General features: G+C 38.7%; 1 long non-coding RNA gene and 1 pseudogene across 1 annotated transcript in view; both read left to right on the top strand.

Annotated features, from left to right (window-relative positions):
- Window positions 1–23,619, top strand: part of LOC141569324 (uncharacterized) — a 44,317-nt gene that overhangs the window by 2,494 nt on the left and 18,204 nt on the right. The window lies entirely within an intron of this gene.
- LOC141569414 (U6 spliceosomal RNA) lies at window positions 6,980–7,072 on the top strand (annotated as a pseudogene).

Genomic DNA, 23,619 nt, shown 5'->3' on the forward strand with positions numbered 1-23,619 from the left:
CTGCTTTTTAGGTTATACTGAATGATTTTTTAAGATACTGCATACTTACAAATCGCTCTGGAATGTGTAATTGTCCATCTAAAGCATTGTTTGTTGTATTAAAGCTAGAAAAGACCTTAGATACTAACCCACTTATTTCAACAAATGAGATAGAGACTAAGAAAGGATAGATAGGCCACCTATCTACCCAACTCCTTATTTATAAACACTCTTATTGAGGAGGGGGTTAGAGAGCTGTAAGGGCTGGGATGGGAGGGGAAAATACACATGTGAATGAGTCATGTGTCCGTGCCTTAAAAAAAATTAATGCCATAGTGGGAATACAATAAGACACGCGTGTCAACTACTGGAGTATAAAGTAGCTTGGTGATAGTGCATACAAACTACCAAGTGCTATGAAAGTTAAAAGGAAGAAATAGTATGAATCTTAATTCTAATGTCACAGAACCTACCTTTTGACCAGTGACAATACTATGTATGATATTAGATATGTATCCAGAGGCATAGAAGTACAGTCAGCTCTCAATTCAGGGCAGGTAGGGATGAGGAAGAACAAGGAATAGGAAATTGGAGGTGTGGCAATAGAGTTTGGATTGAGTAAAAAACCTGGTTAAAGTACAGGTGGGACCTGAGAACTCTTCAGTGTAAATCATTTATATAGGGGTAGCGGGGAATAACATCCTAAAACACAGACACGCACAAAATGGGAGTACTGGAATGGGATCATTTGAATTTTCTGAACTGCTTTAGGTAAAATAAGGATGGGAGGCCAATTGAGTCCTCTCCATCATTCCCTCCTTCCTCTTCCCCTCTACGTAGATTCTCCATAACCTACTCCCTCCCCAGACCTCACTCCTGTTACCAGTGTCCATTAAGATAAATCTCTAGAAAAGAAATAAGAAATAGAGACAGATGTCTCGAGCCATTACACTAAGGAAATAGGAGGAAACGAATAGTTTCTGACCTACCCTTCTCCTTTAGAGCCCAGTCCCAACTAGGCCCAAGTCAACATTTGCAGATTAGGCCTAAGGGGTTGCCTTAGACTCAGGGTAACAATCCAAAGTAATCATGGCAGATGTAGGCCAAGTCAATTCTGGGAATTCTGGAGCTGGATCCCTATAGACTTGATTGCCAAAGAGCTAAATAAAACGATGTTTCTGCCTCTTACCTGCAATTACTTCTGAGCGGACTTACCTCCCAGGAAAGCCTCCCAACATTGAGCATGTCTGAACCTCAGTTGACCTCCTAAGACTTATCCCAGGGTGATAGTAAACAGCACCCTTTTATTAAAGACACATCAAACAACTTTCTGCAAAGAGGCTCCTTGTAGGTGCTACTTTAAACATTGTGATAAAAGAAAGCAGCTCCACTTTTCACTGGGCAAAACTCAGTGGAATATTGTTGGTTTTCACTATTGTGTTAGTTTGCTAGGGTTGCCATGAGAAATACCACGGGCTGGATGGCTTAAACCACAGAAATTTTCTCACAATTTCCACGAAGGCTAGAAGTCTAAGATGTAGGCAGGTGAGGTTTCTTCCAAAGCCTCTCTCCTTGGCTTGTGGAGACCATCTTCTCCCTCTGTCTTCGCTGTGTGTCTGTATGTGTCCTAATTGCTTCTTACAAGAACACCAGGCATATTGGGTTAGGACCTACCCATATGACCTCATTTTGCCTTAATTACTTCTTTGATGATCCTTTCTCCAAATACAGTCACATTCTGAGGTACTGGAGGTTAAGCCTATGACATGATTTGGCGGGGGGAGTAGTGGACAGAATTCAGCACATAATAATAACAAATGCTCGCTTTAAGAATACCATACTTATGAATAAAAGGCACCCTTGTTGAAGGAACAGTTTTAAATCTACCCAGTTAAATCTGAAGCACTTCTTTTTCTGATTACTCTTTGCATCATGAAGTATCAATGCTTGGGAGGTATACATTAGCAACAACCAATAGGATACTAGAATAAAAAAACTGATTACCAAAATTATCTGAGTCACACCACAAGATGCTAGAAAACACGTACCAGAATGTGCATAGACTCATGATTAGTATGAAAGGATTCATATTTATATAGCTAATGATTTAAACCTCATTTAGAGCTCCATCTTGTCTAAATAAGCAATTATAGATATATTACGGTCAAATGTATTTTATAAGCAAATGATAGCCTGCAAGCCAAATGTATGTTCACTATCTCTTAGGCAACATTAGGTTTATCATGTCATGAGTAGCCAGTTAAGAAAAAGTTGGACATTTCATGTGTAAATCATTCAGGAAACCAGAATTTGAAAGTGTGCTTTAAGCAAGATGGAATCGAACCTTCTTTTTCCTCCATGCCTTAGTTTGTAGGATCTGGACTTGGGGGAGTTTTTAGAGTTCTTTACGATGTTTCAAGAGGTTAGAGATTCAAGATGAGCTCTGTAATTTGGAGGCAGGTCACGAACCAGATAGATGTCCCTATGGTAGACTCCTCATTGAAGGTGAATATTCCGCTTCATGTTCCTCCATGAGTTTATTTCACTCTTATCCTCTCCATTTGAATAAAGTCTTATTGTAATGTCCCCGTCTTTTCTCAGCTGTGCCACCTTCTAAAAACAGGAGAGTTCTGCAGCCATACTTAGGCCAGTCGTTCTCATGCAGGCCAATGTAGCATCGTAATGGGAAATACCTCCAGCTCCCCCAGAGGAGAAGCAAATCTCAGGGAATAAGAGTCAGAGTCTTTCTCTACCTGGATATTTGTCTTCTGTTGTCAGTGTTGGACAGGTAGAAAGACTTATTACCACCCAAACTCCACCACTTACTAGCTGTGTGAGTTTCTCCAAGTTAAGCTTAGAAAGCTTCAATTAACTTTACTATAAACGAAGGGATTGTAAAATGTACCTGAGATGGTTTTTATGGAGATTAAAATGAGAAAATACATGTAGAATATCAAGTACAATGCCTGACATCTATCACTCAATGAATGAGAGTTATTAAAATTATACCAGGTACTGAGTGTTGCGTTAGACCAGTGATTTTCAGTTTTGCTGTGAACTTTTAAAAACTGCTCTGACCCTAGAGATTTTGATATAAGGTGTTGGTGTGGGGCCAGGGATCTTTACCTTTCAGGGATTTTACACATTATCCCATCCTACCATCTGAGCTAAGAACGACTGATACAGATCAATGGCCAGTAAGCTTTTTTGTAAGTGTCCAGACAAATATTTTAGGCTTTGTGGGCCATATGGTCTCTGTCAACTACTCAACTCTGCCATGGTAGCAGGAAAGCAGCCACAGACAATATGTAAACAAATGAGCATGACTGTGTTTCAATAAAACTTTATTTGCAAAAAGAGATGGTGGACTGGATTTAACTTCCAGACTGTTGTTTGTCAACCACGTCTTATTGGAAGAGAGATTATATTTGCTATAGCTAGGGAAAGTATTATTATTATGTTCAACAGCAGCATTAAAAGCCTTACATGTAATGAGCAAGATTTGGTGTTAAACATAATTAATTAAACAAGGTTCCTGCATTCCAAGGAATTAGTAATGTAAAGCAACAACAGCACAGGCATAGTATTTATAAGTATTCCTGAATGAGTAATTGCCGTATAAACATGAGTATACAAATCTAAATGTGAAACTGAGTTTAGAGGTAGGCAGATTTTGATAATGCTCTTGATTTACAAATATCAGCTATGGTAAAAAAATGCAAGAGGGCTCATTCAGGAACCAATGTAAAGAGAACAATGCCCCAGACTAACTTCCCTTTTTCAGCAAAAGGCTGTAAGGGAGCATCTTTTTAAATAGGACTTCATGGTTCTCCGCATGGCTGAACTTGCCTTCTCTCAATTGTAATTTCTTTGTTAAAATACATCATAGTCTGATTTATCCTCTGAGGTTAGGGACTGTGTTATGGTTGCAATTTAACGACACTTGACCGTTTCCTTATTTAACTTGGAATAAAGAAAAATGTTTCCCTTTCTCAACAGGAATATTAGTAAACTTAGAAGAAAAGTCAGTGGATCAATTTGTGTGTGTGTGTGTGGGTGTGTGTGTGTGGGTGTGTGTATGTTTACATCAAGTGATTGGTAATTTAGTAACCTATTGTCTACAATTGTAGAAATGCTGTAATTGTAGCGGTTGGATAGAGCAAAATTATCTTATCCCTGAAAGATGGACCTATAATAATGAATATTTATAATTTTTGGCTGCACAACATCTTACCCTCTCCTCACACTCTGTGGGAATTTTCCACTTGGGAATTTTTGTGGGTCACAGGATCTCAGGGGCCAGAAAGCCCAGATACTTGTTTTGTGTTTTCTGCCTTCAGCTGCAGCGCCACAGCAATCGTAGGTGAGGAAAAGTGATCTAAGATTCTTGGTAGACTGGGTACTCTTACTTGGGATTTGAATCTGTACTGAGTTACAGAAAAGTAAGTAGAATTCATCCCACTTGCACCTGTGATATCAGGATTTGGTGGGACAATGGCAGCAATCCCTGGAGTGGTGTCCACTGGTAATGGCAGTGGTTCCTTTACCAGGCCATTTCCGAACTGATCTAGCCATGCTTCTGGCTTTCTAGCTTCCTCAGCTCCCTTTCTTACTATCAAAACTGTGAGCCACTCAATGTTCTTCCAGAAAATTCCCTTTCTGGTTAAGTTAGCCACTGACATAGTTTAACATATAAGGGAAGGGTGCAGAAATCAAAGGGTCCGCAGAAATAATCCATTTTCCTATTTCTCATATATTTGCCCTTTGCTCAGTTTAATGGAATTATCCATATTTTTTCTTTCTTTGGGCCCTGATTTTTGTTGCACTGGTCATTAGAATCTCAAAACATAAGAGTACAGTTGTGTCCATTTCATTTAAACTGAAGTGAAGGTGTCCTAAATTCCTTTTGTTAACTCAGTTCATTGATTACACCCAAATTATAAGCACTCCTCTCAAGCTTTTGATTGGAATTTTTTTACTCATTCTGCCAAGAATGTTTAGTGTCTGCATTAAAAATGAATATTGCACAGATTTCTCAAGGGAAAAGGCTCCATATAAATCTCTCTTTAGCTAAACATTATTTCAAATGCAAAGCGCTTTTTAGTTTTTTTCTTGAATTCCTTTTGCTAATAAGAATCTTCCTAATCAAGGATTTCATTTGGGATAATCAAAACCCTCTGTGCTAAAATTACATGGAAAAAGGATTCTTTTAAAAATATTTGCAAAAATATTTCAACTACCACAATTGAAGTGTTCATTTATGGTTCTTTTCTGCAGAGATTTGTAACCTTGTGTCTGCAACATCTAGCCAGACTCAAGTGTTCTCAACTGATGATATATAAATATTCTCAATCAAACAGAACAAAATTAATTTGCATCTACTTTATTAGAGACAATCACAGTAAATATTTAATAGCCTGTTCTGTGCCAGTCACCATGCTGTGGAGATGTTGCAGTGTCTCTTCCTTGAGAGAGCTTATAGTTTAGCAGGGAAGATAGAATACTTATAAATAGTTAAATAGCCACAAGTTTTAAGGCCAAAGTATATGGCATATTTAATAGTGAGAATTGACCTAGTCTGAGATGAACAGAGAAGGCTTCCTCAAGAAAGTCACATGTAAGCTGAAAGCTGCAGGATGAATAGAAATTAAGTAGGCAAAGAGAGAGAAAACTATTTCAGGCAGCAAGAACAGCATATGCAAATGAACTGAGGCAGGAAGAAGCACGATGTGTTTGTGGAACTAACAGAAATCCAGTTTGGCTGGAGAAAGTACAGAGAGTCAGAGGGACCCTAGCCAAAAAGATGTTGCAAAGGTAGGCGGGTAGGCAATGGAACCCACAGTGGGAATTTTAAACTTTGTTTGAAGATAGATTGGCCAGATAAAATACAGGACATCAAATTAAATTTGTATTTCAGATATGTACCTGAAATTTAAATTTCAGATAAACAACAATATTTTAGTATTAGTATATCCCACATAGTGCATGGAACATATACTGAAAAAAATTATCCGTTGCTTACATGAAACTCGAATTTAACTGGGCCTCCTGTATTTTTATGTGCTAACCCTGGCAACCCTATTATACTAGCTGAGGTCTGAAAGGCTGAGGGACATGGTAAAATTTGCCTGTTGAAAATTAGTCTCTAATTGTGGAGTGGAAAATGTATTGGAGGCGGAGCAAAAGTACACGAGGAGACCTGGATTAGTTTCTCTTTCTTGAAACCTCCTCTTCCTTTGCCTTCTTATGAAATCACACCTGGATTTTCTCCTATCCCCCTGGTCACTGTGCCTCAGTTTCCTTTCATAGATTCACCTCTTCTATTAGACAGTTAAATGTTGACGTCCAAGACTGGCCACACACAAAGTTTGCAAGGCTATGGAGCAACTAATTCTTTCATGTGTCATTAGTGAGAGATCAAAATACCTGTGATCTTGCCATCCCACTTGTGGGGGTATGTTTGAAAGAATTGGAAGTCGGATCTCAAGATTTTGCACACCCATGTTCACAATAGATAAGAGGGAGAGCAACCCAAATGCCCATCTACTGATGATTAGACAGAAAATGTAGTACATACATACGACGGAATACTATTCAGCCTTGAAAAAGAAGGCAATTCTGTTATGTACTGCAACATGAATGAACCTCGAGGACAGTATGCTAAATGAAATAAGCAAGTCACAGAAGGACAAAGATCGTTAGATTCCACTTACATGAGGAATCTGGAGTAATCAAATTCATGGAAACACACACAGAGTGGAATGGTGTTTGCCAGGGAGGGGAAAGGGGAAATTTGGGAGTGTTCAATGGGTATGGAGTTTCAGTTTCTCCACATAAAAAAGTTCTAGAAATTTGTTATGCAATAATGTGGATATAGTAAACACCACTGAACTGAACACTTAAAAATGGTATGGTAGTAAATTTGTGCAGTTTTTTTTACCACAATTTAAAAACTTAATTAGAAAAAGAATATTATCAAAGGATTAAAAAATCCTGTCCAATGCTTGTTGGATTGCATATATACTAAAATTGGAACGATACAGAGAAGATTAGCAAAAAACCTGTCCATACAAAGGAATTTTTTTACTATTTTATGAAATATTGATTATAAACCAATATACGTATATATATAATAAAAATTTTTTAAAAGGCACATCTATGAACCTATCACCAGTTTAAGAAATAGTTACCTTTACCTTTGTAACTCTCCTGATTCCGTTCCATCCTATCCTGCACATTCATTCATTCATTCATTCATTCATTTCTTTCACATGGTTATTGAGTGCCTGATATGAGCCAGGCATTTTTCTAGGTTCTTTTTTTTTTTTTTTTTTTTTTTTTTAATTTTATTGGGGAATATTGGAGAATAGTGTGTTTCTCCAGGGCTACCTTCTTATAGCTTATAAGGCAAAAACAAGGAGGCTTCCCATTCTCAACCTGTGGAGACAGAGCCAGGAGTGCAGTTTCCAGGCCCTCACCCTCACGTGGAAAGGTGCTCACTTGGGCAGTAAACGACTATCAACTGTGATTGGATGGCCATCAGATGTGGCTAGTTGGCCGTCAGCTGTAACCAGTGAGCCATTGGCCACTAATATACCTGCTGTGGCTACGCTAACAAAAAAAGTGGGGGCTAGCAAGAAGATGGTGGCTGAGCTAGCAAGCGCGGATTGCAGTTAGCACAGTGGATTGCAGCTAGCAAGTGGAGTTGGTTGGTTGGCAGAAAAGCAGACGGCAGGTTGCGGATTGTGTGGCTCCTGCCTCCTGTGTCTCCAACCCAGCTGCTAGTGAGACTATCGTGGTGTGACTCCCCTATCTATGGCTCTGTGGGTGTTCCTTTTTGGCCTCCCCATATCCTGCGGTGTGACTCCCCTATCTATGGCTCTGTGGGTGTTCCTTTTTGGCCTCCCCATATCCTGCGTTCTCATGTGGGGAGCGGGAGCTGAGACCATGCATGACACCCTGCATGACACAACCTCATCCTCAGCACAGCACGCAGGGAAGTCCCGGAGAGGAAGGAATTGGCCCAAACTGTCGCATGTGCTCACACTTGTGGTCGGGAAAATGGGGACCTTGATTAGTAACTTCACGAAGACTGCATGGAACCAGAAGAAGAAGATAGGAAGGTAAATCCGTGCTATCGTGCCTTTTACAGTCATGTGCTCACCACACTTGGCCTTTTAGGTAAGATGTATTAAAATGAATTTTGGGACAATTCAATAAGTGACAACAATAAGAGTAACAATAGCAACTTATGTTGATTGAGTGCTTACTGTGTCAGACATTGTTCTAAATGTACTGACTTACTTAATTCTTAAAACTTATAAATTGGTATTATTATTATCTCTTTTACAAATGAGGAAATGGAGGAAGGAGAAAGATCAAGTTGTTTGCCCTGAAGTCACTCATCAAAAAACTGGGAATTGAGTCTTGACAGTCGGCTCCAGAAATCTGGACTCAGGCTGTGCTGCCAAAGAGTAGGAGGGAAAAACCCACCCAATGTATTTGGATTTGAGAAAACATATTTTCAAGTACACTCAGTGGAGATTTTGGAATTAAATCAAAAGATCAATTTGGTTTTGAACCTTCATAAGTTTTGAAGACTCAGAAATATTTGTTGAAGGTTGGAGTGAATTTTTAAAGAATTACATCAGTGTTCTAAATCATCCAAAGAATATATTGAATACAACATATTTCAATCTCCTAGGAGAATGTCCATGAAAAAAACATGTCTTGCACATTCCTGTGTATTAACTAAGATCTTAGTTGTATTACAAACAACTTTACCTACTGAAGGATTGCGGACAGTCCCTTTGTACAGCTGAGAGCAAGCATCAAGCCAACCTTTAGTGAAGTCGGAAGGTCTGGTTCAGAAGGAGATTGTTACCAGAAATGACATGTACCTCAGCTGTTTGTCTTTTTGAAGGAAAGAATTCAGTCAAGAGACAGAGTTTATGCAGCACAGGACAGCAAGAAGTTTATTAGTAAGAGCGAGTACACTCCGAGACACGGAGTGGCTGACCCAGGAGAGGGAAGCAGCCTCTCCTTACATTGCGTGAGAGTTTTTATGTCTACAGGTAGAATTGTCTCCGCCTCTTCCTCTGCAGTACCTCATTCTCCCAGCTGACGTGCCTCGTTCTCCTTTCTTGCTCCCAAGGTTGTCTGAGTTCAGTACAATGGCCCTGAGAAGCAGGGCGTATATTCTGATAAGCAGGATGGTTTCTCTCTTTCTAGCTTCTAATAATACATCCCTTTGATTAGGGGCATGTGTGAGCCTGGAATCCTGCTGGGCTACTAAGGCCTCAGTGCCTTAGTTGGAGCTGCCGCAAGGGGCTTCCTAACCGGCCTAGGTCTCTCCTTCTGCTCATTTCTATCTGTCTACCTACCCTATTGAGATGATGGAGCATTTCTTGAGATCCAGTGATATCTCTGGAGACCTTTCTTCCCTCAGGTTTATGGGATAGCTCCTGTATTCCTTTCTTTTTCACAGTTTCCACCCTTCCTGCCCCCTCCCCGCCCCCATCTGTGTTTCTCCTTACAAGGCTGCGAAACTGCCTCTTCAGCTTTCTCTAACCATCCTCAATGACCTCAGGAAAAAAAAGCCCAGAGACCTTTTTTGTTTTTAAGGAATTACTGTCAATTGCTATGGGGAAACAAATTTGTGGTCAAAAGAAACTGTGAAAGACGGAAGTCACACATACTCACCAACTTTCAACAAGTTCTTTAAATTGTGCCTCATATTTTACCAAAATAAGTCAGCAGACTGGGTCTAAACAAATTTTATCATAGTGCTACCTGTAGCTTGCTTTTTGCATACTTATTATTTATTGAGGACTTATCTGCTGGTTACTGTTTGAAGCATTTTATGTATGTAAGCGTTTCCTGACATCCTTGTGAAGTAGGTGAAGTTGACATCTTATTTCATATGAGGAAACTTAGGCCCCGAAGAGTTGACTGATGGCTTGAAGTGGCTTAGTAAATAATAGAGCCATGCTTCAAACTGAGGCCACCCAGCTCTAGAGTCTACTTTCTTGACCACTGCACTGCCTGGCTCCTCTGGTGAAGCCAAAATCGGGACCGATGGTTGGACAAGCAGAAGTGTGTGGCAGTCTGGCGGAGACTGAGTTGGGAGTGTGGCTTAGGAACTGGCTGCTCTGGCAGGCGTTTTTGGCAAAATACATGCAGGGTCACCACTGCCCAGTGACTGTCCGTCAGCTTTTTTAAAAAAACTGGACTTTCTCAATGAAAGATAATGAGTGTCTTGAAAACAATTCATACTACTGACCAAACTTTTAAGACACTAATACGCAGCCATAATGTCATGTGCTCTATCAGTGTCTAGAAACTCTTCCCCTCTGTCTGGGACTCACTCTTGCTGGTATCAGGGAACATGGAAAAACAGAAAGTGAGAAAAGAATTGTAGCAAGGGAAGTCAAAAAACGTGAGGGGTAACATTTCCTTTGGGCTCTGGACGTGGCTGATGGAACATTCCTCTCCCATGCCAGAGGACGGAACCTGCTGGCTCTGGTTCCCAGATCTGATGTCTTTCTCCGCAGGTCAGAGGCTGGATAGACATGTCAAGCGTTTGTCTTGGTAGCTCTCTAGGTGTTAGAAAACAAACATCTTCCTCACATTCATACAACAGAGGTGGAATAGAAGTGACCCAGGTGGATTGTCATTCAGCTTTGATGCCAAAGCCAGTGGTCCCCATCGGACCCCACCATCCTGCTTTAAAAGGGAGACAATGGTGAACCAGTTAGGATCAGCCAGTCAGACACACGCTTCCTGTGCTTTTTGTAAGTGCTTCACTCTGTGACAGGCAGAATGTGTATCAAGAACAGTCCCTGTCCTCAAGGAGGGTCCATCCTCATTCTGTAGGTAAGAGCAACACGCATGGGAGTCCGTGGTACAAACTCTAGGTGCCCAGATACCAAACCGGTCAGAAAAGATCATGATTACTGTGAGCTGGCATCGTCAGGGAAAGCTTTCAAACCGATCCGAAGCTTTCAGAGCGGGTTAAATGTAGATTGGTAGAGGGGAGGGAGAGTATGTCCCACTGGTTTCAAGATTGTGAAGGAGGGGATCACTTCCACAGAGAACAATGTGACTGAATAAACTTACTGCAGGACAGGTAGAGAGTGGGCATGATGAAAACAGGCCTTCATAGGTAGGAAGAGAGTTTAGCTGTGATGCGTTTAATATACAGGCTGAGAACGTTCAGGGAGTCCAGCTAGGTGGGTACTGGGGTGCTCTAAATCTGAGACACTGAGCGGTCCAACTGGGGTGAGGCGGGTGGGAAGGGACAGGAGGAACTGATACCATGTTTCCCCGAAAATAAGACCGGGTCTTATATTCATTTTTGCTCCAAAAGATGCATTAGGGCTTATGTTTAGGGGATGTCCTGAAAAATCATGCTAGGGCTTCTTTCCCGGTCAGATCTTACTTTTGGGGAAACACGGTATTTGGGAGGAAATATTACTAGGCCTTCATTATCAGGAGGAGTGAAATAGAAGGATGGGGTCAAAATAATTCTCAGGTCTCCTGTGTTCGTTGATGTTTATATTTACACAAGTTTTCCTCCCACTCTTCCTTCTCCTTCCTTTGAAGTCTTCCCCCAACCACATGTAAAACTATGAGGAACAAGATAAGATCAAATATTTGGGATAAGCTCTTTTGGGCCAGTTTATAATTGTTTATCTCAATGGGGAAAGTATCTCAAGAATCAAAGATTTCCATTATTGGTTTTAGGCTGCCTCCTCTGAACACTGAGCATATGCCTTTTTTTTTTTTTTCTTTCTTACTTTTGTCTTTTTGATATTTAGGTATCCAAAAGCAAAAGGCTATTTTTCCTTAGTCTATAGCAGAATTATTGTCTGCTACTTTCGTTAGTTACAGGCTCACCTGAAAATCCCTAGAGTTTTATTATCTTCCTCCAAATATTGTTTGATTCCTCTGCAAACACTAATAAAAATAACTTGAAGTTAATACTCCATCTTTCATTTAAAAAGATTCCAACCTTCTTTACAATGTGTACTGATGTTATTATTTTATGTAGACACACTGCATTTCCTTAGTGCCTTTTATCTCAGGATCATGAGGTGCACAGCAAACGTTAATTAATTCTTACAACAACCCTGTGAACTATAATTTTTATGTGTATATAGTAGATGAATCACCAAAGGACCAGTAAAACACAGCCTTTGTGGAGAAGACTAGCCTTGGCACTACTTCACGTATAAACAACCCCATCAAATAGTTCAGAGCAGGAAAGGGAGCATCATCTTTTATGTAACTAAAACCACCAATGGAGTTTCAGCAAGAGAATCATTATCCAAATAATAACTTATCTAGGTTTCCACAAGCTACACTTGGACTCTTGCAGTAAACACGCCAGAAAAGAAGGAAGTGTCAGCGTCTATTAATAGCTACGCCCTCAATCGTATTGTCTCTCCCAAGACTACTGCTTAGGCAACAAAGGTCCCGGTCTTTCCCTGCAGCTTTGATTCAGCACCAACGGACAGAAAGTGTGCCACAGGCTGACTCACCAACACTTTGCTTCCTACCTAGATTTCCCTGGAGGGTCTCTCCTTCAGGGGTGTGACGGCCCAGCCTGTTTAGCTGAAGATTAAATCTTCATTATTGTCACGTAGGCTGCTCTTTACGATAAAAACAAAAATAGAATTTATAATATGGAAAATATTCCTTAAAAAATGGACTCTTTCTTGTCTAAGTTGATTCAGCGAACAGTCAAGCCTCCGTACCAACCAATGCTTTGTTCAAGGAAACTAGGTTAACACCTTTCTCTTTATTGGGAACCCACGTTTATTCTAACTTTTCAGTCTGGAAATTTTCAAACAGATACAAAAGGAGACAGAATGACATAAGAAAGACCCCTTTTACCTGTCACTTAACCAACAGTTAACACCTTGGCTCCTCGTTACAGTCAAGAGAAAGCTTTGTAGAAAGTACCAGTCCCTTGGTTTGGCAACCTACTGCTACAGGAACCTAAAAGGAACCAAAAATACTGGGAAATTAAATGGTGAGAAAAAGAGTAAAGACTTATCACTATAAATCAGTTCACCTCTGGTGGGGGGAAAAAACTCAACCCATATGTCTTAGGTTGTTTCCCCAGAAGCATATTTAGACGGTTACTTGTGGAGAAAGGTTTATTGAGGAGTACTCTCTGCGACAACAGCTGTAAGGGAGTGAAAGGCAGTGGGAACAGTTGGTCTTCAGTGCGGTCACAACAGAGGCCTTAGCTGATCCCACAAAAAGTTCGGGAGCTGGGAGTTCCTTCAGAGTTGTAATATTGGGAGGCAAGAAACCAGTTATTGGTTGAGAACTGTCTCCAGGAAGGGAGCATGAGCTTCTGAGGACATGACTTCAGTGAAATGGCTCTCATCAGCTGAGCAATTTGCAGCGAGTTTCGAAGTTGGAGCCAGCAGTCAATATCCCTGGCAGCTGGAGTGGCAGAGCACAGCCTCCGCTGTACTATATAAACTACTATCCTCTTCAGAGTTCAAGAGCTGAAATATTGGGTCTTTCTTCCATTTCTCCTAGATCCTTGTGGGAGAAGAAAATGAGCCATTCAATGGCAGAAGTGCAACTATATTTGGTGTGAGAAGGGACAAATGAACGGTTCACTCCATACAGCAGATAATTAGGCTCCAAGAGACAGAATGAATGGAATAAACTCCTCAGGGTTTGAGTATTTTAATTCATGCTCTTTTTGCATTTTCAGTATATTTACTTTGGTTAAAAAAAAATCATGCTTAGGTTTTAAATAAGAAATCAAAGTTGCCATGTGTAGGATTACAGTGTTAAATTTGGGGAAAGTTCAGAGACAATGCTTTCAGGAGAAAGAAAACACTCGGAATGTATTCCAAGTTCAGTTAACAGAGCACAGAGAAGTAATAGTCAAAAATTATCACAATTTTTTATTCTTTGTTTATGGATGAAGAGGAAAATAGTGATATAAAACTAAAATGGATGTCTTTAAGCACATATATAGAAAACCCCTTTTATTAGTACATTATTTTAATATTTACGGCTCTGACATATGGTACTGCCTATTCTTTCTGCTGTAAAATTGTATTTTGTTGCTGTCAGTAAAAACATTTTTAATTCTTGCACAAAAACAATTGAGGAAAATAGGATATCAACTAAAGTACTCCCAGATCCAGCCTTTCCCCTACCACCACCACCATGTTTCTTACTCTTCCCCTCTCCCAGGGAACATTATTTCCCTCTTCCAGCGTACATTATTTTATCTCTAATAGTTACATTTTACTCTTTGGAAAAGGTAGACACAATTAATAACATCTTTTTGATGCACTGTGTTGTTGCTAAACACTCAGAAATTTAGTTTTCTAGGCAAAGTTATATCAGAATCATTCAAGACAAATAGCTAAATGAAACAACGGTTTGAAACTTTAATTCTGTTCTCTCAAGCTTTAAGTCTGGAAAACAGAAGGTAAAGGGAAAGAGGGGACCTTCACAGACTAAAAATCTCTTTCTCATTGTTGTTGGGAAACTGAAGAACACTAGTCAACTAACCCAAAACTTTAAAAGAGGGAGGGAGCCAATTTTTGTTAGGTGGTGACTTCACGGGTTCAACCTGACAAGATGCATTGTAAAGACAAGCAGTGGCTGAGTCATGTGTAAGGAACAACTGAGCCTGGATTCCAACAGGCAGCTGGATGCAGCATCATGTGATAACCGAGAACAAAGGCAGTTGGCTTCTCTGTGTCACAATAAAGGCTGGAGAGATGGTCTCAGCATCCCCTCAGAGAATCTTCAGGAAACTCGAGCAGTGAGGTTCATTTGGTTAGATTCTGTGCCATTGGCTCAATGGTTCCTGCCTTTGTGTCAGTAAAGGCTCCGTCATCCATAAAATTTTAGAGCTATGAAATTCACAAGGTCATTTCTGATACAAAGTGAAAAATAGGGCTTCCTCCCTCCTCTCTTCTCTGTTCTTCTTGTTCCCTTCCTAGAGGCAAAGATAGTTTCTAGTTTCTGATGTGTTTGCCTCTAAGATGTTGTAATGTGTAGGTTTTGAAAATCCACACTTTGCTTTCTATTTTTGCTGCCACCACCCCCTGTCACTTAGAATCAATGTAATAACTTTGAAAATAAATTTAATCTTAGCAGTTTATTGTAAACCTCTGCTGGCTCGGAATGTATTCCCATTGGTTAAGCAGCATGATTGTAATTTTATATGTCAATTATATCTCAATTTTAAAAACACCAAAAAAAAAAAAAAAGCATTAACGCAGAGACAGAAGAACAATAACAACAACGACAAAACATTAAAAACAAAAGGGGCAGCCTGGTGGCTCAGTTAATTAGAGCGCAGTGCTCATCCATGTTTCCCTGAAAATAAGACCTAGCCGGATAATCAGCTCGTGTCTTTTGGAGCAAAAATTAATATAAGACCTGGTATCAATATATTATATTGCATTATATTATATTATATTATATTATATTATATTATATTATATTATATTATATTATATTATATTATATTATATTATATTATATTATATTATATTATATTAATGTTTATTATATGACCCGGTCTTATATTATAGTAAACTAAGACTGGGTCTTACATTAATTTTTGCTGCAAACGACGCATTAGAGCTGATTGTCCGGCTAGGTCTTATTTTCAGGGAAACGCAGTAGTAACACCAAGGTTGCTGGTTCAATTCCCACATCGGCCAGTGAGCTGCACCCTCCCCAACTAGATTGAAAACAATGACTTGACTTGGAGCTGATGGGTTCTGGAAAAACACACTGTTTCCCAATAAATAAATAAAAATTACGACTATGAGAGACCTTCCTGTGTCACCACAGTGACTTCTTTGGGTACTGCTTTGTTTTCGCCTTCATCGGAGACATTTGCAGATGCTCCCCTAATGCTTTGCCTATGATACCCATAGTCACGTAGCCTTCCTCCCATGGCTGTGTCTGGCTTCTCTATACAAACCTGGAGACGCAATTCATTTTTTTGTCACATCTCCAAAAAAATAAATCTGTTTCACAAAATACTGAGAAATAAAGCCATTGTTTAGCTAAAGATTTCATGGAAAGAAAAAGATAAAGATTTATAAGGCATACCACACAGCAAATAGTTTAAATTCCTTGTCAGACATTTTTGTCCCCTTCCCCAAATGCTACCAGCCCCAGTAGGGTCTGTCATTCTTCCTAACCCTTCATATAACTTCCTCTGAGAGTAATTTTAGTACTTTTCAACTTCTCTAACTTATAATTGTCAATCTTCCCGTAGAGTTTTAAAGCCTGGCCTCTTACATGGGTTTGCAAAGCAGGTCCGTTCCTAGGAAAGGATTTTCCTGTTCCCCTCACTCTAATCATTTTATTTATAGTGTTACATTCCCAATTTTTTTTCAGGCCAAATCTTTCTTATGAGCTCTTCTTCTCCATATCAAGTTGCCACCTGTCCTCTCTACCTGGGTATCCCATAGGTACTTTATTTGATTACGTGTCAAATCAAACTTGCATTCTTTCCTGTTTTTCCAATTCTATTCCTCTTCTATGTCTCTGTTTCAGAAAGTGGTTCCACCATCCCCCCAGATACTCTGAGGCAGAAACCAGGGAACCGTTCTTGACTCTTGCCTCCTTTCTCACACTTTCCATGGCATTACTGCCCCCATCCATCTAGCAATCAATTACCAAGTTCTGTTGAGTCTATTTCCTAAGACATTTTCAATTTACTGCTTTCCATCCCTTCTTGCCGTAACAAATGTGTTTCCTGTGCTCCAAAAAGTACAACACTGCTCTATTGTTTGACACATAAAATAAAAATGCCTTTGCTTTTCAAAATAGATACTAACATGGAAATGACTCTGTTATGATCAGAGGGTTGTCAGTTTTCCTCTCAAAAAGCCATTGATAGTTAATTAATTTGTAGAGCTCCATTTCACTTCATGTTCCCTTTTTTATTGTTTATTTTCACCGAAGATATGCTTGCCTCAAAGAGAAAAACAGTTTTATATGGTTTGAAACTAAAATGGGCACTTTTAGTACGCATGCGAGAGACATCGATCGTATTCATAGTACACATGTACGCAGCGGATGGGGAAGTCTTACAGTTAGAATCCTGCCTACCACAGAAGTCCAAAATTCTTTTTTTTTTAAAATAAATTTTATTGGGGGACAGTGTGTTTCTCCAGGGCCCATCAGCTCCAAATAGTTGTCCTTCAATCTAGTTGTGGAGGGCACAGCTCAGCTCCAAGTCCAGTTGCTGTTTGCAGTCTTTAGTTGCAGGGGGCGCAGCCCGCCATCCCATGGGGGAATTGAACTGGCAACCTTGTTGTTGAGAGCTCACGCTCTAACCAACTGAGCCATCCGGCTGCCCCCAACCTGGTAAACATTTTGAGGAGGAGTGATATCTCTCAGATTTCATTTATATACACTTAGGAGGTATTCAATAAATATTTAGTGAATTGATTAAGTGCTTGTTAAGAGCTTTGACTTCTTTGAACGAGTTAAAAGAACTCATTCTGTCAATTTTCTGGAATTTCTTTTTCTAATAGTTTGACTTTTTATACTTTAATAATAATACCTTACGTATTTCCAACACTTTGTAACACATTTTCACATTCAAGGGAGAAATTATCACTATTTTAGAGGTATGGAAACTGAGATTAAGTAATTCATCCCCAGGCCACATCATTAGCACAAGGCAATGGGGACGGGTAGGTGCTCACAAATTCTAGCATTTTGACCTTTGGCCCTATTTTTATTCTATTATTATCCTAAGCCATCTCTTTCATAAGTGCTAGGTGTTAAACTGGTCTTTCCCAAATGGCCCTAATAGAGACTTGCTGATAAGTAATGGCAATCGTTTTATAAATAGAATCACTCAAAAAAAATCTATCATTGTGCAAGCATCTACAATATTGACCTTAGTGGTCTTGTCAATATTCATATATCAGACCTCTTTTTTTTTGGTTTGTGGCTTATTCCATTTTTGGAACACTTGATATGCTTTTGAAAATCATAACTACACAGTTCTAAAAGATATCCCTATGAACTCTTGATAAACTGAAGTTCAAAACTATCTCAATCACCTAGTGCCCTCTACTGAAAATGCTGTGGTATAACAATTTCTTCTAAGAAACTGGTTATTGAGTGTGCTCAGGATAGCCAAGGACCTCCAATTTTGTAGTGAATATTCAACAAATCTTTCATTATTTCTAAGTATATTATATTACGTACATGAAGAAATTATACTGTCAGTACCCAGCTCAGTGACCAACTCAGAGCTCACTTAATGAATGTTTGGCGAATTAATTTCCATGTACTTTTGGTTTATTCTAGTAGTGCTCAAGTGACAATTTACTGTGGCATTTTTAAATAAAGTAGTATCATTCTTTTGTAGTTTCCATTGGTTCTTAGTAATTTTCTCTTTTACTGCTATATCCCTGCCTTGAGACTTGGCAGCCAGAGTGATTTCTAATCCTTTTCCACTCCCACCCCAACCTTGTCATTTTTGGTTTTGCTTAAAATCCTCTGGAAGTTTGCAAGAGCTTGGGCTTTTGAGTCAGACAGATCTGAGTTTAAATTCAGCCTGACACTTCCTTGAACAAGTGACTTATCCCTTAAAAGGTTTTCCCACATGCAGCATGAGGCAATCGTCAAATCTAACTCATAGGATCGTGAGAATTCAAATGGTAGAATGTAAATAAAAGGCTCAGTACAATGCTTGTCACTTAGCAATGCTCAGTTATTGTAGCTTTTATTGTTTTAGTAATTTTTGTTATATTTGAGCTTAAGCAGGTTTTGTCTTGAATATTGAATTTACCAGCTGAGTGATGCATTGGAGTGCAGCTCTGATTGTTGCTATACTTGACAGCATTTGTAAGATCTATTTGTTTAATTTTAAAAAATCTCTCTCTAGGAAGGACATTTCTGAAGAAAACACCCATGTCCTGTAATTTTTTTTTATAGCTCATGTTCTAACAATTTTTAGCCAAAGGACTTGCCCTTAATTCCCATCTTTTCAGGTCTCTTTGTACTTATCAATCATTTTTTATTAGTTCTTCCTTATTCTTTGTGAAGGTGGTAAATAATCTTCATTGAATAAAATGTGAGGAACACAGAGAAGAAGGAATTTGGAAATCATGGAACTGGAAGAAGATAGGAACAAACAAGGTTTTGTGAATTTTACTATACTGGTCAAAAGAAGTTGGCCACATTTTAATTTTTATTTTAACAAAAGAAAAATCATCAGTTTGTTGGGTTTTTAAAATTCAATTAAAAATTTATCACATTAATGCATATGCATGGTTTAAAAAGCCAAATAGGATTACAAGGCTTATAATGAATAGTACAATCTTTGGTTCCATCTCTCCCCCAAAACTACCCCCTCCCTTCCTTTCCCAGAAGCCACCTCTTTCAAGTGTTTTGGGGGCTGCTCTAGTATTAGACTCAGATTTCTAAATAACATGCCGTGCTATTTCCTAATATTTTAGTTTTATATTATATACATGAAAAAATTATACTGCTAGTACCCAGCTCAGTGACCATCTCAGAACTCACTCGATGAATGTGTGGGGAATTAATTTCCACGTACTTTGGTTTATTCTAGTAGTGCTCAAGTGACAATTTACTATGGTATTTTTTTAAATAAAGTAGTATCATTCTTTAGTTATTATATTATATACATGACCTACTTGCTACTATTTACCACCTCCACATTCATAGACAAACACATATTTATGCTTTCCCTCTCTCCATTCCCTCATCTAGTCACATTCTTAGATGAATACTCAGTATTTATTATTATGGCTATTATATACACATTACTCACAGTTGAACTAATATGAAGACTCTTATTTTTCCTTTCTGACACTACTTTTTATTTTTCCTTAATTAGTGGTTGCCTGGTTCCTTTGCTTAGGTTGCTATACAGCTATGACAAATTACTCTCCCAACTCTTAGGAAGAGTTTAATTATCCTTTCAGGACATTAAACATATTAGGTAATTCACTGGTTTCTTTTCTTTCCCTCCCTCCCTCCCTTTCTTCCTTTCCTCCCTTTTCCCCATCTATCCTTCTGTTCTTTATTAATATGAGTCGTATTTTTGGGATTTTTGTTCCATAATTTCCCAATGTCTCGTTCCAATCTGGACTCTGCTACACAGCAGTCATCTAGGATTGCTTCATCTTCAAGTGGAGAAATCCCTTTCTCTTGGTGCGTTATTGGATCCCACTGCATCTTCTGTCTCCCTTTGTACTGGATATGTTCCAGTTGTTCTTCCCTCTCCTCAACTACTCCCTTCCCTAAGAGGCTGAAGTGAATGTTTTTCTTAGGCCTTTGATTGGCTTCAGACAATGGGAGGCACAGCACTGGATCTGAAGGAGGGAGGAAAGTGAAGATGAGGTATTTATTCTCTTGGCTCCTTTCCTCTATCTAAAGCCATAGCTCCTGTCAGGCGACCCTCGTCATATAGCTTTGTCTCTGGCTTCCCTTCAGGCCTAGGGGTGTTACCAGGCTCTGAGTGTTACACTAATTCTATTTCTTTGCCTAAACCCTGCCCACACCTTTCTAAATAGTCCTTTTATTAAATTCTCTTCACTTAACCTACTTTGAGTGTGCTGTCTGGTCCGTTCCTTCTTTTTGGTCACACATTCTCCAGCAGCTTCCTAAGAAAGGGTGCATGGGAAGTACTTTTTTTAATACCTTGTTTAAAAATGTCTTAATTCTACCCTTACACATAACTGATAGTTTGGTGGGGATGGAATTCTAGGTTAGAAATAGCATTGCTTCAATTATTGCTGTTGAAAAGTCTGAAAATATTCTGATGATTAATCCTTTGCATGTGACTTTTTTCCCCGTCTTTCTTTCTAAGAGCTGTTACAATCTATTCTTAATCCCAGGTCTGAGATTCAGCAGTGATGTGCCTCGATGTAGATCTTTTTCATTTGTTGTGCTGGATACTCAATTCAGTCCTAGAACTTGTCCTTTCGCAATAGGAAATTTTATTGTGTTATTTCTTCCATGATTTCCTATATGCTTTTTTTTCCCCCCATTTCTTTCCAAATTTGGGTGTTGGAGCTCAACTTATCCTGAGTTTTCTTCTTTTTCAATTTCTCATTTTCCTTCACTTTATAGTTTTGTTTTACTTTCTGGGATATTTCCTCAACTTTATCTTTTAACTGTTGTCCTTAATTTTAAATTTTTGTTATATTTTCCATTTCCAAGAGTATTTTCTTGTTCTTTAAATGTTCTTTTTAAAAAATAGCTTCATTATCTTATTTCATGGATGTTAGCTCTTCTTTTAGCTTTTTAAAGATATTAAATTATGTTGTTTTCTATGGGATTTTTTTTTTTCAGTTACCTACTTTTCTCAGTTTTCTCCAAGTTCCTTTGACTATTTCTACTGGTCTCTTCCCTGTTAGAGACTTTTCTCAAATGTCTGATGATTCTTGGTGTTTACTCATATTTAAAATTAACTCTCCTTCAGGGATTCCAATTACATTTATCTTAGGTTGCTTAAAATTGTCCCATAGCTGATTCTCTTTTTAGTTCAATCTTTAAAAAAAATCTGGACATATATGTAGAAAAACTATCTTGGATAGTTTCTGTTACTATCCCTTCAAGTTCACCAAAATATTCTTCAGCAATGTCTAATCTGCTGTTATTTCCATCTTCTCCAGAAGTTCAATTTGGGTCTTTTTATTATCTACTGTGTTTCTACTTATCATTATTCAATCTCTTCTATACCCTGTACAACATATGGAATTTTAATGTTCTTACCTAACAATTATATCACCTGTCTCATTTCTCAGTCTTTCTATTTATTAATATTTTCCTACTTATTATGGGTTGTATTTCCTTCCTTCCTTCCTTCCTTCCTTCCTTCCTTCCTTCCTTCCTTCCATTCTTCCTTCCTTCCTTCCTGCCTTTCTTTTTTCCTTTCCTTGTTTTTGTTCTAGGAAAAAAAGCATACTCTAAACATGTTTCCCAGATTCTGTCAATACAAGTTGTCCTTTAATTGCTGTGTTTTCTGTATATATGGTGTTTCCTCCTCTTCAGCAGATCTTACGATTTTCCTTCTGAGCTGTATCCTGGGAATTCGTTACTGGTGTGGACTTGAAGGTTTGGTAGAATCCTACATGTGGGTCTTGAGGAGATAGATTTTTTTAAACTTAAATTTGTGTTAGCATATAAGTTATATTTAAGCCATAGATTGGATGAGGTTATTCACCAACAGGAATGAGTGAGACGGGGAAGAAAAGAGGTGCAAGGGCCAAACCCAACCTCTAGAGATCAGACTGAGGAAGATGCACCAGCAAAGGAGGAATGGCCAATGAGGTAAGAGGAAAACTGATTCCTAGAAGCAAGTGAAGAGTGTGTCTCAAGGAGAAAAGAGGGCTCAATGAACTGAGAACTGACCATTTGATGGCCACATAGAGGTTATTGTTGATCTTGACGGTTTGTGTTGTGAAATGGAGGCAAAACTCTGATTGGAGTAGGTTTAAGAAAACACATGGAAAGAACTTGTAAACAGAGAACATAGGCAACATTTTTGAAAAGTTTTGTTATAACAAGAATAGAGAAATGGAGTGGGAGCTGGAGGAGGATGTCATGTCAAGGGAGAATTTCTCTCCTCTCTTTCTCGATGTGGTATTTTATAGCATGTTTCTATGCTCATGTGAATGACCCCGTAGGGATAGAAGAATTGGTGTGCAGGAGGGTGAGGGAAGAATTACTATAGTAATGTCCTTGATGAAATGAGATGAGCATGAAGGGGATTTAGTGTTCAAATAAATGAAGAAACAGGAGGAAAGACAGCATCTGGGTGCAGATATAGGGTGGGTAGATATGATAATGTTAGGAACTTGTGGAAATTCTCTTCTGAGTGCTTTCATTTTCTCAGTGCATTAGTAAATAAGGCAAATTTTGAAATAATTCTTTTTGAAAATTTCACTAAAATTTTATACAATTTATTTTTCAGTGATTAATTTTAATAATATGCATACAGTAAAATGTATAGATCTTATGTTATAATTTGATCAATGAAGACAAATGTACATGTTCATGTAACAAACACCCCAGTCAGTACAAACACAGGACATTTCCATCCGCACAGCAAGTTCCCTCCGGCACCTTTCTACTCAAGCCCTTCATCCCTTTCCCTGTACCTCTGCTACCCAGCAATGCCAGGCAACAACTGCTCTGATTTTTATCACTACAGATTAGTTCTTCCTTATTCTTTGTGAAGGTGGTAAATAATCTTCATTGAATAAAATGTGAGGAACACAGAGAAGAAGGAATTTGGAAATCATGGAACTGGAAGAAGATAGGAACAAACAAGTTTTGTGAATTTTACTATACTGGTCAAAAGAAGTTCGCCACATTTTAATTTTTATTTTAACAAGAGAAAAATCATCAGTTTGTTGGGTTTTTAAAATTCAATTAAAAGTTTATCACATTTATGCATATGCATGGTTTAAAAAGCCAAATAGGATTACAAGGCTTATAATGAAAAGTGCAATCTTTGGTTCCATGTCTCCCCCAAAACTGCCCCCTCCCTTCCTTTCCCAGAAGCCACCTCTTTCAAGTGTTTTGGGGGCTGCTCTAGTATTAGACTCAGATTTCTAAATAACACGCCAT

This window comes from Rhinolophus sinicus, linkage group LG17 (genome assembly GCF_036562045.2).
Source record: "Rhinolophus sinicus isolate RSC01 linkage group LG17, ASM3656204v1, whole genome shotgun sequence".
Lineage (NCBI taxonomy): Eukaryota > Metazoa > Chordata > Mammalia > Chiroptera > Rhinolophidae > Rhinolophus > Rhinolophus sinicus.